The sequence below is a fragment of the Sturnira hondurensis genome, unplaced genomic scaffold (genome assembly GCF_014824575.4).
Source record: "Sturnira hondurensis isolate 20B ecotype Veracruz unplaced genomic scaffold, ASM1482457v3 Scaffold0012012, whole genome shotgun sequence".
NCBI lineage: Eukaryota > Metazoa > Chordata > Mammalia > Chiroptera > Phyllostomidae > Sturnira > Sturnira hondurensis.
In genome coordinates, this window is record NW_028084643.1 from 656,110 (window position 1) to 670,509 (window position 14,400).

Genomic DNA, 14,400 nt, shown 5'->3' on the forward strand with positions numbered 1-14,400 from the left:
TCAGCCCCTTGTGGCTAAGGGCTAGCCATGACCTTTGGAATTCGAGCCGCAGGAGACAAAGCTTGTCTCTGGTAGCAAATGCTGCCTCAGTTTCCTCTCCCCGCCCTCAAAGCTTGTTCAGAAGTCAATGACAGGTAAGACCCCTCACAGTGGGGGGCAACCTAAGCCAGACTGGATCACTTGGGAGGCCTTCTTGGAAGGACTCCGGGGGGGTTGCAACAAAGAGCAATGGACTCTCGCCCCCCAGCTTTGACATAGCCCAAGTCCCCATGTCCTTGGGGAGAAGTGCTTCCTGGCTCTAATCCCCTTAAGCCTGAATACTTGTTGGGGAGGGGTGCAGCTCCTTGCCTTGCTAAAGCGAGTGGTCCTGGGGAAAAATCTGGAATCACAAAGACTTCCTGGTAAACCTGTGAAATCTGCGCTGCTAAAAGTGCTTTCATTCATATGATAAGGGTCCAAGCAGGAAACCCTAAAACTCTATTCCTAAAAGACTGACTCATACTAAGATTTCTTGGAAATGTTATCTACTGTTTGATCCTTGCTGCCCTGTATTCCTGTGTATTTGAATCCAATAAAAGACCCTGGAGGAGGGAGCTTGAGGCCTTCTTCCCCTGAGAAACTAGCCACTGTTCACAGCCTTTTTCCTCTGGGAAAATGGCCACTTCTCCTCCCTAAGCAGATCACATCATGTCTCAGTCATATTTACTCTCATCCATGGCACTAGGGGGAACTTGGAGGAAAGTCGCCCCCACACCCAACCAACTGAGTCACCCCAGTCAGGAGATTTTAATGGATTTTATATAGGTTTGAGGACTGAACCACTTTGTGTCTCATCCTTCCTGGATTTGTTCCTAACTTCCAGCTATTTCTCTAGTCCCAAACTCTGTTTTCTGATGCCTCAAGCCAGTGAGACAAAGGCCTTCTGCCTTCAGAGCCTGTGGTAGGTTTGGGCATGTGCTCAAGCAAAGAGCTCCAAAATAGCAAACTTCACCTGTCATATTTCATCTCTCAAAAGTAACATTCTCTGAAATTTTTACCCACTTGCCTGCTTATGGTAATTATCTGCTGCCTTCAAGTTGCTCAGTAGGCATAGGATATATATATATATGTGTGTGTGTGTGTGTGTGTATATATATGTGTGTGTGTGTGTGTGTGATACATATATAAATATATATAAAATATCTGTCCAGAAAAAGTCCAGCCATTGTTAATACAATAACGGTTTGCACAACATCGCTGTAACCTAGCAGCCAAGGACAGAGGACTAGAATGCTCATGTGTGAACAGTGACAACTTCACTGTACTAGTCAGTAGGGACAGTAGACGCCATTGAGTGAGTATATGTACTGTGTGACCACTGCACTCAAAACAACTGAGCGTGTAGAACAACGAATTGCATCAAATTTTATGTTAAGCTTGAACATTCCTGTGTGGAAACTATTTGGATGATTCAGAGGGCTACAGCTATGGGCTACCAGTGATTGGCAGCTTCTTTACGATGATGTGTCCGCTCATGCATCACATCTAGTGCAGAGTTTTTTTGTGAAACACCAAATCACCCAAGTGACTCAGCCTCCCTACAGCCCAGATTTGGCATCCCACAATTTCTGGCTTTTCCCAAAACTAAAATCACCTTTGAAAGGACAGAGATTTCAGACTGTCAGTGAGATTTACTAAAAATACAACAGGGCAGCTGATGATGATTGGGAGAACTGTGTGAGGTCCCAAGGTGTCTATCTGAAGGGGACTGAGGCATCATTGTCCTATGTACAATGTTTCTTGTATCTTGTATCTTCAATAAATGTCCCCATTTTCATATTACATGGCTGGATTCCTTCTGGACAGCCAAATATATATATAAATATATGTACATACATTATTTCTAGATTTTGTAATTGTTATCTGTGAGAAGGTTATTTAACCAAATTACTCCACTATTAGTAATCCTAAAATATACTATCAATATGCTGTAATCTTTTTGAAATAAAAAATTGATTGTTGTTCAACTTGGTGTTCCAAAGGCCAAAGATGTTTCCTCTCACATATTAGCTGATCAGTAAGGGTTTGTTGGACTGAATATTTCATTTTGATGCCTAGGTTCACAGTTATTTGTTCAAATGTATGATAAGTCATTATGATTAATTACACACACATTGTTTGACATGAATGAGATTTTCAAGAAGAAATAACAGAAATCTCGCTGTGTTTGAGTCTTAGGAAAACTCACAAAGTAGATAGAATTTGGGTGTCGGAAATTAGCTAGGAACTTGCGAGGCAATATTTTATAGCAGGAAATTTTCCAAAGTACATCTTCCAAAGCAAAGGGAAAAAAAATAGAAAAGTAAAAGGTATCTTCTGTTAAGATTCTATTATCTGTAAGAGGTAAAGATGTACCAAAATCAGATGAGCCTTCAAAACTATACGTTAAGTCTCCTCGTCCCATTTATAACACAGCACGATAAACCAGAGGCCTACCAAGACTTTGAAGAAAACTCCAGCCATACCCTTAGGGTTTTAAACAACAGAATTTTAAAGCCAGCTTTATCAATGCTAAAATAATAATGTCAATTTTAATCCAAGTTAGTCACTTGGAATTAGAAAACACTCACACACAAACTCAACAACCCAAGCACGAACATGGTCATTTCCTCCAGGTGGAGTAAGGGTATTTGTTGCTCAGGCGCAAAAGTGTAACGCCTTGCCACAATACACAAAATAACCCCATATTCCTAATGGGAAGGGATTATTTATCAATAATTTTCTAAACATGATACATGGAAGAATAAAACCATAAACATCGGGGCCTTCAGGGTAAAATTCTTGTTTTGGATAGGCTGTTGAGAAAAACAATGAGGTTTATTATCAGGGAAGGCCTTCATTCTATTTCTGTGGAGAAAAAATAATGTCTCACCTGCCCTTAAACACACTTAATTGAGAAGACCCGATTGTTCTGCATGTATTTGTGGCAGGTCACTTGAAATTTTGACTAAGTGTCATTCTTCTAACATTATCAGAGAATCCTGGCTCATCATGAGAACAGAGGTACTAATCAAGAGGAATTGCTTGGTAAATATATTTTTATCTAGAATTTTTTTTTTAGTTTTTTCTGAGTTTTTTAAAAATTTTATTTAATTATTTTTTCAAGCACAGTTTTCTGTCTATTAATCCCACCCCATTCCATGCCCTGTGCTCCCCCCTCCCTCCCATTTCCACCCTTCTTAGTTGTTGTCCATGTATCCTTTATATTTGTTCCTCTAAATCCCTCCTCTATTTCCCCTGAAATTCTCTCCCCTCTCCCTTCTGGTCCCTGTCAGCCTGTTCTGTATTTCAATGTCTTTGGGTATATTTTGCTTGCTTGTTTGTTTTGCTATTTAGCTTCCTGTTAAAGGTGAGATTGTATGGTATTTGTCCTTCAACCCCTGGCTTATTTCACTCAGAATTTTAAATGTGAGCATTGTTATTTCAGGGAGCACCCCAATCACAATTTCTCTACATGTATTTGTTTTAAAAGTTTCTACAAACTCTTCTTCATCTAGCAAATCTAGATTTGTCACCCCCTTTTTAGAACTGTTTGATGGATAGAAATGTTTTAGAATGTAGTGCTCAAAGTTGTAATTGTCGAGTGTATACGTAAACACACATCCTACTGGCTCTGTTTCTCAGGAGAACCCTGACTTATAAAAATTATAATATCTGCAAACTTCTTAATATCTCCTTAAATTATAGTCTTCTTTCAATTCACTTCACCAAATGTATAGATTGTCTATGAACCAAATGTCGAAACACTGCTCTAGGCACTTGTGGGGATACAAAGATTAATAACACATAATTCTCTTACCTCAGGGGGCTCACCACCTAGAGGGAAAGAACAAAATAAATCCACACCTTTCCTTAATGCAAGAAAGACTGTGGTAAATATTTTAACCAAGTGTTAAAGTAAAAGTGCATAAAACGACAGAAGCGAGAATAATTAATTTCAACCAAGGTAATAGAAGACATGACATTTTATGTGAGCAGGAATTGAATATATTATGCAACCCACTGCACTAAACTTTATTTTTGCTTCATTGCTTATAATGGGATGAAATGAAATGTTATATAATGTAACTTAAAAGATAATGTTGAGCTGATCTTAGTAAAACTGAAGTATGTTCTAGGGGCAAAGTTACACTGCACCAAAATGCATTTCCATCTCCTGGTCACAGCAACCAGTCTGTATTTCCAGCCCTCTCCTTCAGTCAGCGTGGATGGGTCACTGAGTTCCAGACCTTGGAATACAGGCAAAAGGGAGATACATTTTTTTCTAAGCCCACCCCAAATACCAGGTATGCAATATTTCTCTTTTTTTCTCTTTTGTTAGCTAGATTCAAAGAAACCAGTTGTGCCTCCGAGGTCATGAGGAAGGGGGGAGCCACTCAAAGGAATCTGTGTCCAGAATCATTATGGAGGTAAAAACCCTTTTCCTGGCAATACACACTGGACTGTAACGTGAGCAGGAAATAAACCTTAAATCACTGCAATTTTTGGATCAGTAGAGCACTTAGTCCACTTATAAATAGAGAAATTGATACCTTGACAGGTCATAATTTCAGAACAAAACTTAGATTATGTGGTGTTTATTTAGCAATGGGGTGCTGATAGGAATGAAATTCAGTTCAGAGGCTAGACACAGAGCAGCCCATATTATGCAATGGCAAAACACTACCAGAAGTGAGAGTAGGAAAAGTGGCAGAATTAAAGGAAGAGACAGAGAGACCCATGGTTACAGAGATTTTAAAGTCTTCTTTCAGTAATTAAAAAGAACAAATAGACAAAAATCAGAATAATGTAAAATATTTAAACACATTCAATGTGTTTAAAACATTATACCCCCCAAAACTGAAGAATGTATGTTCTTTTGAAGCAAACAAAAATGTTCACAAAGACCATATTTTGGACATAAAAGAAATTTCAAACAATTTCCAAAGAATTAAAATAATCCAGAATACATTTACTAATCACATTAATTAAAGTAAAAACTCATAATATATCTAGAAAATCCTTAAAGATTTATAAATTAGTCAACACCCTTATAAATACTGTTAGATCAAAATTAATTATCTAAATTTATACTTCAAGAAGTAAAAAAAAAAGTGCAACTTTGACAAAGAATATAGAATGAAAGAAATCATAACAGAATCATGCAAGCCAGTTCTCTGAAAATGAGTAATAAAACTAGTAAACCCTAAGAAAAACTGACCAAGGGGGGGGGGAAGAAAATGCAATATATCAATATAAAGAATGAATTAGAGATTATAAACATAGATCATAGAATTAACTCTCAGGGCTGTACGCCCTCAAGAGAAAAGTAAGAGGATAATATAAACAACTGTGCAGTAGCATATGAAAGAGTTTAGATAAAATGAAAACATTTCCTTGAAAAATTCAACTTACCAAAACTAACACAAGAAAATATAAAAAATCTGGAGTCATTCCATTTAGACAAAAGACTTTGTAATTTACAGATTTTCACGAAAGAACCTCCATGTTCAGGCATGACCAGCTTTACTGGTCAGTGCTACCAAATGTTTCATGAACAGCTAATCTTACACAGAACTTTTCGGTGTAGAAGGCACTGCAGAAGGAGGGAACACCTCCCAACTCATTCTGTGAGACCAGTAAAACCCTGATACTTAAGAAAAATACTAAAATAACACAAAATCACAGCACTATATCTCATGAATATAAACATGGATACTGTCACCAAAATATTAGAAAAGTGGATCTGGCATTATAGAAAAAAGATAAACATTATTGCCAGGTATCAGTTAAGGTTCTTCAGAGAAAGAGAACAAATAGCATAATTGTATGTGTGTTATATGTTAAACATTAAAACATTAAAAGAAACACTACTAAAAATGCGTTGTTTTCAGGAAGAGTTCAAAATGGACACTGTAATCTACAGAACTCAGCAAAATTAAAATCACTGCGGAATGCCTCACTGGGGTGTGGCTGAAACAGTGATAAAAGGGATTGAAAGGCATTCATTAGGAAAGGAGGAAAGCCAGACATCAATGAGCTAAGCACACTACTTAAGAAGTAGAAAAACTCAGCAGGATCATAGTATAAAAGATCTGCACAAGAAAAATAATGGAAGTTTTATATACTAGGAACAACCAATTAGAAATCACGATATTTAAAAATACTATTCAATACAGTGTGAAAAGGTAAGACATGGCCATAATAAAGATATTACAAATGTGTAGATTTATTGAAGGACAAAACAAGAAGAAAATTACCTTACCATGTATCAGGTAAGACATGTATTGTTTTTAAATATGTATTGAAATTTCAATACCCAGTGTGCCCCTTTTTAGACAGCCATCTGGTTTAGTGAGCTCAGCAATGACAACTGAAACTTAAATATTTACGTCATCTCTAGAGGTGCCAGGGGAGCCCAGCCAGCCATCATCTCAGGAGCAGTCTGACTAGGCCCAGCCCTCGGGCCACCGCAGTGGGGCATTGGGAATGTGACAGTAATGACTTTCTTGTCTGGATTCAGTGATGTATAGGGGAGGAGCAGAGTGATAGACATAAGAGAGTTAATTCTCACTTCCAGATAGGAGAAAAGAGGGTGGTTTCTAACTTTCTCTCAATCCTGAGATGTGAGCTTAGACAGGAGAAAGGAGGAGGAAGTTCCCGGGGAAGGGAGCAAACACTTACCCTTCGTTTATAAGTTACATGGCCAAACTACTATAAAGCAAAGCTAGTGTAAACTTTTCTCAACTGCATTTGAGAAAGACATTGTGTTTTCCAAAGAAGACTATATATATAGTCTCCCATTCCTCATGCTCTTCTCACAATGTGATGTTGACATACCTTCTGAGGGAGTTTACCTTGGACATGGACAGACCATTTTAACTGTATTAACCAATGTAATGTGAATAAGGTGACCTTGCATAACTTCCTTAGGCCACAAAAATCTCTCTTGAGACATCTGCCCTTGAAATCCAGCTACCTTGTTGTAAGCAAGCTGATGTCATATGTTCATCCTTGCTGGTTTCTAAGCCAAAAGGTAGCATCAACTGCCAGATGTGTCAGTAAATGATTCTTCCGATGCTTCCAGCCCCAGTGTGCAAATACTTCCTCTGAGGTCAGACACGATGGAACAAGGGTATTCTCACTGAGCCCTATCTGGAGGGTGGGCTCACAAAAAGGGTGAGAGAGAATAAATATTTATTATTTAATCTCCTTACTTTGGGGGTAGTTATACAACAAATCACTACTGTAACTTGATTTCCACAAATACTTCAAAACACATCATAAGATACAGCAGCTTCTGCTTCTTGTCCTGTTAGCATGTGTGATGGCTTTAGCAGGATTTATAAGGCAGAGCTGACAGACCTCAACAGAGAATACACCTAAGACCGGAATTGTAATTTCTTTTTTAAAAATATATTTTATTGATTATGCTATTACAGTTGTCTCATTTCCCCCCTTCATTCCCCTCCATCCTGCACACCCCCTCCTACTCTCCTACCAACATTGTCCCCCTTTAGTTCATGTCCATGTGTCATAAGTTTTTTAGCTTTTACATTTCCCATACTATTCTTGCCCTCTACCTGTCCATTTTCTACCTACCATCTATGCTACTTATTCTCTGTACCTGTTTCCCCCTCTCTCCTCCTCCCACTCCCCTGTTGCTAATCCTCCATGTGATCTCTATTTCTGTGGTTCTATTCCTGTTCTAGTTGTTTGCTTAGTTTGTTTTTATTTTAGGTGTGGTTGTTAGTAATTGTGAGTTTGCTGTCATTTTATTATACATGCCTTTTATTTTCTTTTTCTTAGATAAGTCCCTTTAACGTTTTGTAAAATAAGGGCTTGGTGATGATGAATTCCTTTAACTTGACCTTATCTGAGAAGCCCTTTATCTGCCCTCCATTCTAAATGAAAGCTTTGCTGGATAGAGCAATCTTGGCTACAGGTCCTTACCTTTCATGAGTTGGAATACTTCTTTTCAGCCCCTTCTTGCCTGTAAGGTCTCTTTTGAGAAATCCACTGACAGTCTGATGGGAACTCCTTTTCAGGTTACTGTCTCATTATCTCTTACTGCTTCTAGAATTCTTTCTTTCATTTTTATCTTGGCTAATGTAATTATGATGTGCCTTGGTGTGTTCCTTCTCGGGTCCAACTTCTTTGGGACTCTCTGAGCTTCCTGGACTTCCTGGAAGCTTATTTCCTTTGCCAGATTGGGGGAGTTCTTTTTTATTATTTGTTCAAATAACTTTTCCACTTGTTGCTCCTCCTCTTCCCCTTCTGTTACCCCTATAATTTGGATGTTGGAACATTGAAAGTTGTCCTGGAGGTTCCTAAGCCTCTCCTCATTTTTTCGAATTCTTGTTTCTTCATTCTTTTTTGTTTGGGTGTTTCTTTCTTCCTTCTGGTCCATTCCATTGATTTGAGTCCCAGTTTTTTTTCCCATCACTATTGATTCTCTGTGCATTTTCCTTCATTTCACTTAGCATAGCCTTCATTTTTTCATCTAATTTGTGAGCAACTTCAACCAATTCTGTGAGCATCCTGATCACCAATGCTTTGAACTGTGCATCTAATAGATTGTCTATCTGCTTATCGCTTAGTTGTATTTGCTATGGATCTTTGATCTGTTCTTCCGTGTGGGCCATTTTTTTTTTTGTCTTGTCATGCCTGTTATGCAGTGAGGAACAGAGCCTTAGGTGTTCACCAGCATGTGGCAACCCAGTGGCTGGGTTGTGACACTGTATATGGGGGCAGATCTGAGAGGGAACAACGGCACTTGCTCCACTCTCTGTTGGATCTCAGTCCCCTCCACCACTTTCCCAAGCAAACTGGGCCTTTCTGGTGCTGATTCCCATGTGAGTGGGCTTGTGTACATTCTAGGACCCTGTGGGTCTCTCCAACAAACTCTCCTGTGAGCCTGGGGGTCTCTCCCAGCACCTCAACCCCAGCATGTTTTCAATCAGTGTTTTGAGGCTTTATTTCCCTGTGCAGGGACCCTGGGATGTGAGGTCTGTCTCACTCCCCAATTTCACCTGGTTTATCTGTGCGTGAATGTGGGACTTCCCAGTCAGCCAGTCGCCTTGCGTGCAGTGCCTTGCTTCACAATCTCCACCTTGCTGGGTCTGCCTGTTGCCACCCAGCACCCCGGGTCTTCAACCGCAGCCTGCATGCCCAGGGTCCGTTTGCTGCCATCCTGCGTGCCCGGGGTGCCTTTTGTGCCAGGTACCACCGCTTTTTGTGCCTCAACCCCTCTCTGCCTGGCTGCCCGATTCTGCCCCACTTACCAGTCTGGATGAATGTGTCTATTTTATCTCCTTGGCTGTCCAACTTTCATACAGTTCAATTTTCTGCCAGTTCTGATTGTCATTTTGTTTCTGAAATGTTGTTGTCCTTATTTTGGTTGTGTAAGGAGGCACAATGTTTCTTCCCATGCCTCCCATCTTGGCGAGAATTTCCCACAAATTTCAATAGCCAGGTAAAGAGGCATGGATAGGGCAGTGTTCTGAACAAGGCACATCTGTGTTTGTGGAGTTTGAGGCCTCAGGAATCGTAATGTCTAAAGAATGCTTGCTATTGGAGTCTCTGACTTGGGTGGGAATGGTGCAGAAGACAAGCTAATGAAAAACTTTATCCTGGAAAATACCAAGCTGATAATACCAGCCTTCCCTTGGCAACTTTTTGTTCAAGCACAGGCATGAAATATTTAGAATTGCTAGAACTCTGCTAGTAAGGCTTTCATCCCTGCAAAAGAGTTTGTAGCTGGAAGCTGTCTGCCGGCACTGCATGCAGGAACACATCATTTGTTCAATGCCAGAGTTTACTCTTTGAATGACTGACACACTCCAACCCATCTCCAAAGGCTCCTTTGCCTTTATGACTGACACTTCCCAGGAAAGAGCGGTTGTAATTGCCTCTTATTTAGGAACTGGAGGTTGTTGGAGGGTATTTGCTTTGGAGTGTCACAGACCTTTCACTCAGCAAGCATCACAGGCTCCATGGGAGCAACATATCAACTCAGTGGGAGAGATAAAGGCAACGCAAATAAAACTTATGGGGCTGATGGGTTTCTGACCAGTCTCCCAGTAGTATCATTTCATTTCACCTAGTTACAGGGACTTGTTCAGAATTTGTCACAACAGATTTTATGACAAGTTTATTTAAAAAAATCCCTAGTGTTCTTTTCTCCCGCCCACATGTCCCTCAGAGAATATGAGAAAAGGGAAATCAGCAATGCCACATTCTGCCCTGGCACAAGCTCTGTTGCTGACAAAGGAAGCACGTGCCCCTCTCTTCTGGGGAGGTGGGAGTGGAGGCACGTGGAGTGTGTGACATACTCCAAAATGGTCCAAGTTCAGAGAGGTTGTCAACTCAGCTGGTTTTCTCATATAAATAAAAAAATGTCCCTAAGCAGCAGGAAAATTGAAGACCGTATTCAGATTTTCATGAAGCAAAAAATTATGTATGTAAATTGGTTTGACCTGGTCATGAAAGGGATGAATAATACCATCACAGTGGGGCACATGTAACCAGGTTCTTGGTGATCACAGGCAATGAATTGAACTGAACACACAGAGAGAGACAGCATACTTATTAAGTGATAGTATACTCCACAGAATGTGGGAGTGGGTCAACTCCATGCAGTACAACTCCAGAGGCTGGAGGGATTCTATTCTTAAAGAGGGGATATATCCTGGCTAGTGTTGGTGGTCTTTTACTGTGCATGTACAAGTAGTTATATTACTTTTAAGCAATTGCACATGCAGTCTCCCATGATTTTCTGTGATTGCCCACTGGAGAAGGAAGTCCCTGCTATAATAAATTAACAATGCTAATTTATTATAATGTTTTTATAATGAAGCAGGGGTCATGTAGCATCTTCTGCACAGGTGCAGTCATGATTCACTATGAGTCAGCACTTTTCCAGAAAGTAGGGATGACTGGTCTTAGAACAAGGTCTCTGTCCTGTATCAATGTCCTTTGTCCTAATCCTGGGGCACCTCCAGATTTCTCTCACTCTTGACTATCTCCTGTCTCAATACTATAGATCAAAGATTCCCAAATGTTCTACAATAACTTTTATTATTATTTTTATTTTATTTTATTAATATGGGATATATATTGGGAACCCATGAGTTGTGTAATTCCATTAAAAGACGCACCACTTTGATTTTTTGTAGACCAGTGCTGTATTATCACAAGGTAATCATATGCTGTACACTAGACACTAAATTTTGAGGATAGACTATTGATACCTATTACTACTCCCATGGAATCTTAAGATTATGGAAAACTCAGGTAAAAAGTAACCAGTCTAGAAGAGTCCAGGGCCATGTCCCTCTCCCATAGATAGAAAAACTTCAAAGTTCCAACATATTAAGCTCTTTTGAAGAATCTTCTCCAGTACCTGAAAACATGAAAATACCAAAATTTCCTGAGCAAGCCAGTAGACTCAGCAGAATTCTTATGCAAAACAAAAACTAGAAATAAAGAGAGACAGAATACCTGTGCTTAAGAAAATCCCAGCAATGTATGGGTAAAAGCATACTTGATAGCAGGACAGTCTGTATTTAAGCCACAGCTGTGCTATTTACCAACTGTATGCCCTTGGTCAAGTCATATAATCTTCATTCATTTATAAAGTGGAGATCACAATAATTGCCTGCATCTAGTAGTTTAGGGAAACTTTAAAATGCCATAGACTCATAGTTAAAGAGCAGGCTGAGAGCTCTGTGTGGGAAGGGGGATTTGGGAATGTGTGAGAAGGAATTGAGCATAAAAGTAAAAAAGAGAAAGAATTCATGGCCATGGACAACAATGTGGTGATTGCAGAGGGGATGAGGGGCAAATGGGGATGAAAAACTTCAATAAAAATAAATAAATAAAACATTTAAATAAAAAATAAAATGAAATATGGAACAGGCTGACAGGGACCAGAGGGGAGAGGGGAGAGAATCATAGGGGGAAAGGGGAAGGACTCACATGAACAAGTATAAAGGTCACATGGACAATAACTAAGGTGGGGGGCAGAAATGGGAGGGAGGTGGGGAGCAGGGCTGGGAATATAAGACAGAAGACTGTACTTGAACAAGAATTAAATAAAAAATAAAATGTCAAAAGAATATAGGTATAATATCTAGAAGAGTGGCAAATAGTAAGAAATGAATAAATGCCAAGTATCTATGAGCATTAGTTTTATCAAACTCCATGTCATATCTCCTATTAGAACTAATTTATACTGAACTTCCATTTGACAACATTGTAAAACCCAGGAAGACATTCTTGTAGGTCACACGGTATGAAGCATAGCTGAGGCTCAAACTTAGGCAATCTGGCCATAGAAGTTACACCTGGAAGCACAAACTTTACAAATGGTATTCATTTCCCTTAAACCTACCTTTAACAACATGTTCAGTATTTGTATGTAAGGATGAAGGGTATGTAACTAGCTTAGGGCCACAGAGTAACATTCAAGATGAAATAAGTCTCACAACCCAAGTTTTTTCAGCCTCACTTCTTTATTCACTGTGTGTGCTTTTTCCTTACCACCTTATTCATCAAGAAACCTCAGCCTCTAAAAAAAAAAAAGAAAGAAAGAAATCTCAGCCTCCATGAATGCCACCCTTTCTAAGGGATTTCCCTGTAAGAAGTTGTTCTACATGTCACTAATCTGTCACTTTTTAAATTTTCTATCATACCCACTGTCCATAGCCCTGTTATTCAAAGTGTGGTGTCACACTGAGAACTAGTTAGAAAAAGCAGAATGTCAGGCTCTACCTTGGATCTACTGAATAGAGTCTACATTTCAACTAGATTTGCAGGTGACACAGGTATTTTAACATTTTAGGGGGGTTTCTTAACAGCAGAATAATTGGCATTTTGTGCCAGGTTCTTTTTCATAAAAGGCTGTCCTGTACATTGTGGGGTGTTTAGCAGCATCTCTGGACTCTACCTCATAGATGCCAGCAACATACCCTCTCACACCCCCATCTCTCTACCCCCACCCCATGTCATCCTGACCCTGAAATTTGTCTCCAGACATTACCATATGTTACAAGCAGGGGTGTAAATAAGCCCCAGCGAGGACCACTGGTCTACATAAAACAATTTTGCCCTCGATCATATGTTGTCTATACTTTTTACTATAGTTTTAGAGTAGTAGTTTTATGTCTTTGGTACTTAACTATAAGTGCCCCATCTCCTTCTCTACATCCCTGGTATCATACAGCATGGTGCTGGCCTGTACAGAATCCATTCTCACAATGTTCCTTTCTCCCCTATTTCATTCACTCTTGATCTTTGAGATCAATTCTCAAATAAACTACCTGCATACAAGCCTTTTTTCAAGTCTTACTTTCAAGGGAAGCCAAGTCACTCCTATAAAATTCTGAAGAGTATAAATCATATTTCTCAATTAACTGAGTAAGCAAAATATTAACTCTGAAGAATCTATGTTCACTGTTCACTGAAGGAAGAAATGGTATATTGGACATATCTGCTTCTCCATTAGCCATGAAAATAGCTAGCATGTGACTTGGTCAATAAATAAAATGAAATCTTTTTTATCTCCTTCTACTAAATAACACTCTTCTCACATTGCTACTTTTGTTTTATAACCCAATAGTTAAGAGGGAACAATACTTTAAGTACTTTCTCTGAAATCAAGGTGGTTGACTGCTTCTTTGCCATTTGATGTGACACAAGCAAAGGCGTGAAGACACTGGACACAAGAAGGAAACTTTGTCTGGGATTCCCCAAGTCAGGATTTTCACCAGTCTTTTCTTTTAAGGGGAAAGATTGAAGGAGAGCTAATTTCTGAATTAGTTTTCCTCTGAATAAAGCTTCCAGGTGTGACAATATAAATGTTCCCTAGAGTTTTGGGGATTCATCCTGGGGTTTGTCTTACAGTGTTCATTTGTCCATAGTTGTTCTGCTTTCATTATTAGAGCTCTCATAATGAAAAGTAGCAAAGTCTCTAATATTCTGGCTTTAGAGTACCCACATGGTTAATGTCAAAGAGGAAACACAAGGGAAAAGAGTATAGTGCAATGCCATTTGTTGCTCTAGAAACAAGTCTGGAAAAGAATGTGCTGTAAATAAAATGTATAGACATCGTGTAATAGCTATAAGCCTGTGACCTTAACTTGTTAGCAACAGAATTCCAAAAACTATTTTATTTATTTTTTTTGCTTAGTATAGCTCCTCAACAAGGAATTTCAGCTAGCTAGTAAGGATAAACACAGAAAACAGTTTTGAAAATGATATTTCTATTGTTGGTTAACATCATTCATTGGGATTACTCTTCTTACATTATCTTAAGATATTTGTTGGTGGAGAGGGGTTTTAGGAGAGGAATTTCCGATAAGCTACTTTAGTTCTAGCCAC